Source organism: Pelmatolapia mariae, linkage group LG1 (assembly GCF_036321145.2).
Source record: "Pelmatolapia mariae isolate MD_Pm_ZW linkage group LG1, Pm_UMD_F_2, whole genome shotgun sequence".
NCBI lineage: Eukaryota > Metazoa > Chordata > Actinopteri > Cichliformes > Cichlidae > Pelmatolapia > Pelmatolapia mariae.
The window spans coordinates 33,063,147-33,069,381 of NC_086227.1; positions in this window are offsets into that span (position 1 = coordinate 33,063,147).

Genomic DNA, 6,235 nt, shown 5'->3' on the forward strand with positions numbered 1-6,235 from the left:
AGGTGCTCACGCCAAGGAGACGATTATTTATTTATTTGCATGTTTGTTTATTTGCGGGTAAATAACTGTGAATAATTGATGCAACATCGAGCCCAGTAATTACTCTGTACCAGAATCGTGAGAGGGGTGTAATATTCGTTTCTTGATATTTGGCGCCAACCAGTGTAGGAACTTATTATTGGTCCACAGGAAATACATCAATACACTCACTATTTTGGAGCCTCGTTTATCCCGAATAGTATTAACATTCTTTCTAAGCACATAGATTTCCAAAGCAATATCACTATACTCTTCTAACATTTTCTTATGTAAATATGTATATATATATATATATATATATATATATATATATATACACACACATATATATATATGTGTGTGTGTGTGTGTGTGTGTGTGTGTGTGTGTGTGTATAACAAAGCGAGAGAGAGAGAGAGAGAGAGAGAGAGAGAGAGAGAGAGAGAGAGAGAGAGAAAGAGACAGATTTATAGAAAATCGGCATAAAATAATGGATATTTAAATATAAAATTAAAAAGTACTGGTGATATTTGACAGCAAGCTGATGGATGTGTGAGAATGCGCCTCTCCTTGAAGCTAGTGAAGTCTTTATAATTAGAGAGACCTCAGCGTGCCTCAAGCGCTCCCTTCTTCCCCTCTGGCACAGATTTGTTGCTTCCAGAGGTACAGACTGGAGGGAAAGCGGGATTTTTTTTCTCATTAAAGGAAACAAGCCCGGAGTTAGTTCAATTACATGAAGTATGCAGGGATGTTGTAAATTTAAAGATTTAAATAGCTTACAAAGTGGCCCCGGGCCCCATCAGTTAATTTCCTTAATTTATGGATTTTATCGGTGTCTATGTGGAAGGGAAGAAGTAGGTCATCTTGAGGATTTGCATGCAGCTTTGAGATTTCCCAAATCTAAACATCTGTCCTCCTGACCAGCACATCAGCAAGTGAGAAGACAGACAGGTTTCCTTTTCCATTTTCTTAACCGTCCAAAAAACTGCCCCTACGATTAGTGTTTTTTCTTCGTTAAGGGTTAAAAAATGTAGATCTGATTGTACTATTTGACCCAGGTAATGAGATTATAGATGTTTGGTCTCCCTGATGCAGGCACAGAGCGAGATAACAGCTCTGTTCTAGTTTTCTTTAAAGGATTATTCCACATAATTTCTCCATTATTTTAAATGTTTACTTATGTAAAACTACAAAATGAACATAGATTTTTGCTCAAATCTGAGTCAAGATGTTTATGTTGCAAGGTGAAGCATTCAACTGCATACATCAGTCAAAATTTCAAAGTCTCCTTCAGACATATGTTAATGAAGTATATGAATTAATGCATGACCCCGAGAAGAATAACTTTGCCTCTAGGTTCAAATGCAAGGTGCTATTACTTATGTTGCCTAAAGTGGCACAGAGGACAATGCTGTGCCTTTCTCCAGCTTTATCACAAGAAGATTATATATGATTTTTAAAGCGTTTTCTACTATATATTAATCACAGCATCAACAGTGTATTGCATGCTTTATGCCTCTGAGGGATAAATTGTACTGTTTTTTTATTAAAAACAATTTATTCCACCTTCTTTTTTGTGGTACAGACACATACTTACCTTTTGTTTTTTACATTTAATTTTTTGCTGCAAGCAGGTCAGATATCTGACACCAATGAATGAGTGCATGCTGGTATTGTTTTTTTTAATCGGGAGGATATACTTATTACTCAAATGAAATATGGAACATGGCACCATCTGCTGGCTAGGTGTAACACTGTGAACAAAAAAATGCATATTGATGAGTTTAATTATTATTAAATCCTTTATTTAAACATGTTGTCTCATTGAGATCAAGATATCGTTTTCAACAGAAACCTGTGTATGAAAAACATATTCAATTATGACATTAACTTTTTTTTTAATCCAGCCTCCCCCCCAAAAAAACATAGGGTTGGATTTGATACTAGCATTGGGGTCAGAGGATCTTACTGTGGGATATTGCAAATTTTGGTATTGATCTAAAATCAAGCAAATACAGGGTCAGTATTGTCGATACTGATACTTTTAAGCTATAAAGGCAGCTTATCAAGGGGAGAGCCACGTGTCATGATTCATAAGATGACTCATCAATTTGCAAATTCAGAGCACGCTTGAATGACCACTAATTCAAATTGATTTTTTACTTTCCCCAATACTTATTTAACACAGAACACAACTTTCGCCTTTTATGCATTTTAAAGCTGGGGTTTTTGGATACCTGGAATGTAAATGTGCCCGTCACTAAATCACTTTGGATCATCTTCTGTTGTTCAAATGTGCTATAAGCTACAAATCAAACAGATGTGACTGGAACACATCTATTTGATTTATAGCTTCTATTTGACATAACTTTCATTTAAGGTTCAGACATTTTTCATAGTGCATGTTTGAGGTTAAAAAAATTTAAACACAAATCAAACAAATAAAGTATCTATCCTATCTTGTCAGAATCAATTCAATACCAATGCCAGAATTGGTATTAATACTTTCAATATTCAGCCACCTCTAGTTTTTGGACAAACATAAATGTCACCTTTTAAAAATGTTCATATAAAAACATAGAATGAAACTTCATAGTCTTCTGTAGCTCAGTCCATTTGTAGGCAGCAAAGTAATGAAAAATTCCTTGAAGACGTTTCACCTCTCATCCAAGAAGTTTCTTCAGAAGCTCCTTGGATGAGAGGTGAAACATCTGCAAGGAAACTTAAAGAAGTCCAGACGCTTTTCTTTCCAAGCTCCTTAGACTACGATGACCTGGATGACTGAGAACCATCACAGACGTAATGAAAAATTGTTTTTCCAGGTTCACTGTGAATAACAGGTAATGTTAGCACATTCTGTGACCTGAAATTGCATGTAGTGCATTTAGAGGTAACCAAGCAATTTCTGCAGTAGAGCCTTGTAAATAAACACCACACACTGCCACTTTTTTTCTGTTTCCTAAGGTTGACCATCCTACTTCTTCATAGAAGAGTAAGTAAGAAAAGACCTACACCAATTTATCATTGGTAAATTGCAATGTACTGTGATGCAAGACTCAAGAGGCTTCAAGGTGGATGAAGAAACATGACTATAAACAATATCACCATAAGAAATATAAATATCATTTTCTTGATTGGTGTTTCCAAAAGGGCTAATGAACTGTTCACTGATACATTTAGATGATCGCATGTACTTCAAGGGAAGAGCCAGTGGCATAAAACAGTGCCGTCTGCATAAAAATGTACATTATAATTTTGGGACCAGGTGTAATATTGTTTCTATATATGGTGGAATCTGATAGTCAGTAATCATCAATAATAATTTATCAGTAAAGTTGTTATTAATGTACAAGAGTAATGGGTAATGTTTTCTCCTGCGTTAAAATGATAAAACACACATTTACCACTCATTTTGAAGCCATATGCTGTACTACTTATTATTTCATTAAATGTTTAAAATAGGCTTTTATATTATAGTCTTTCCATTTGGTTTATTTTTTAATATTTATTGTCTCTTTTTTATTCTTACTTTTCAATTAAAGCCTTTAGGGCATTTGGCCAACATGTCTTTGTTTTGATCCACATAACCCAGGTCACCCACACAACTGTACTACATATGCACAAAGGTGAAAACAGTAGGCACAATACAGTCACATCCGCCCTTCTAAATGTGAGCATTTGCAAGAATCTCTTTCAAGCATTCCACTTCTACTTGCCCCTCTGGCATGTGGAGAAAGTTTGAAAAGAACGCTCAGAACTAGCTTTTAGTAATCTGCATGCCTTGTGGAGCCCGGTTGCTGTCAATCGCTCCGTTCTTACAGCCATTTGACATTCTGCTTGATGTTGGTGTGTGTCTGAGGTGCAGCAGCGACACTTATTGTTCATTATTTCAGAGAGAGAGAGAGAGAGAGAGAGAGAGAGAGAGAGAGAGAGAGAGAGAGGGTGAGAGGGAGAAGGTAAAAGGGTGTCAGTTTATTAATAGAACGTATGGAGTTGTGTTGTTCACAAACACCTAACAAGCACAGCTCAGAATTCCCTCAAGTGCTTAATGCCAGCAATTAAGTTTCAGAAAAAGCTGAGCACAAGGAGAGTGTGTACACTCTGTGTACTTCTGAGAGTTGCTGTTATGAGACAGTTCCACTTTTACAGGTAAAACTGCAATGACTCTGATGTTGTCAAGTTCAGTCTTTGTTTATTCAGAATCTTAATGTGATTGGTTGAGACATTTACTAAATATTAGCCAAGTGGAAGCCTGCAGAGTACCCCAAACATGCTAGACTCTGAACCTTGAAAAAGGCAGTGTACTTTGATGCCATCATGGTACTTAATATTACTTCACTAAAAAACGGAAAGTCTTACATATTCTACCCCCTTTTTTGACATCTTTAGTGACTGGATACTTTTCAAATAAACATATTTCAGAAAAAAGGCAATTTTCCATATAGACCAATAAATCAATTATAAAAATATAGTATTGTGATAATTTTATATGTTATATTACCTGTATTTTTATTTTTTCTTCTTTGTGCAAAGAAAATATCCTCCTCTCATTCTGGGATGTTATAGATCAGATAAATTAAAAAAGAAATCTGACATTTTAATGAAGCGGAAGATGTATTTTCCACATTTTAAGAATTGTCTAAAATCTCAAAATCTGCTGCCATCATGTGGTCTAAAGCTCTAAATATTTACAAACTGATGAAAAAGTACCTGTGAAGGAAGTCATCAGGTAATAGAGGCATTCGTGAGTACAGGATGAAATTAGAACATGAGAATGTTTATGAAACTTTGCCAAAATGCCAAGAAATTAGACATTTTCTCTGTTTTGTCAGAGGAGAAGAGGTGATAATGTAACTTTGTTTTATGTCATCTCTTGTATCCGTCACCAAATTTTCATTTCTATGTGCAGTCCTCACTGAAGTTCTTTGGGGAAAAAACTAAATCCTCTGAAATGTGTTATTCTGCTTCTGGCTCAAACCAGTCTTACAAGCATCCAGCCTCATGCCTTGAATGTGTAAACAGAGGAAAAATGATCTTTTGCTTTTGTTGCTGCTACTATTTGGTTAGCAGTAACAACGTGAACAGTGTGATGTCTCCAATCACATCTGGTATGCATCACATAGCATTCCCCCCGCTCAATGTGCCTTGGGGGAAGTCCCTGGCATTGCAGAGCACCCACAGTCCTCATTAGAGTGCATGTGTCATGATGGCATCAACCCACAGCCTTGACTTATGTTTTATATTTACAATCATCCATCACAGCACTGTCATCACAACAGTCAGAAAACATGGATTGAGTCTTGAATGGTTTGAGCTGATCCAGCTCATGTTTCTAAGTCTTGGTACGTACAACATCCTCGAGGGCCCTTTTCTGTCTGTAGCTATGTTGTTGAGACTAGTAATGGCCTGAGACTGAAGCTTGAGTCCCTGTCCTTTTGTTGTGCACTGAGCTCCCTAACAGCACAGAGGAGGGACAGGGTTTGATGTGTCTTCTGAAGGCCTGCTGCTTTGTCAACACTGAGGCCTGTGCACTGACACTATGGAAGCTAAGCGCCGCAGGGTGACAGGGAGGGGAGTGGTGGGGTTGGGGTGGAAGGGAAGGGTGGGTCACTGCAGCCTGGTAAAAGAGAGACAGACAGAGGAGGAGAGAGAAGAGAGGCAATGGGGGAAGGGTGCATGCTAGTGCGGCCAGCGCCCAAGGCTAGAGGAGAGTGCTCTGTGCAGCAGACTGCCTGATAGGGACTGAGGCTGCTGGCTGATGACATTTTATGGTCACAACATGCAATCCAACCAACTTTAGTTGGTGAAAATCCAGTTTTCATATACTCAATGGTGGTGGGTTTTTTGTTTGGTTTTTTTTTGTTACAGCCACACAAAGGATGACGCAGTTTTGCATGTCATCATGTCCTTTGAGTTTTAGTTCTTTTACAGTAAACACAGCAGTGGTTGGTAAAAAAAACTTCTTAAGTCATAACATATGGAAGCACAACACACTATTAAAAGTATTTTTGTAGCTTACACTTTACAAAACAGAACAATGAAAACATGAGTAAATGTGCATTTAATTCTGTAATTCAGAGTTACTGTTGATAAATTAGGCATATTGTGCCTAAGGAAAATGGTTAAGTGGGGTGAATGAAGGTAACTCAGGTACTTTTATTTAATTTCTATACTTAACTTTTATTTAATTTCTATACTTAAGTGGATTGTTGAGGCA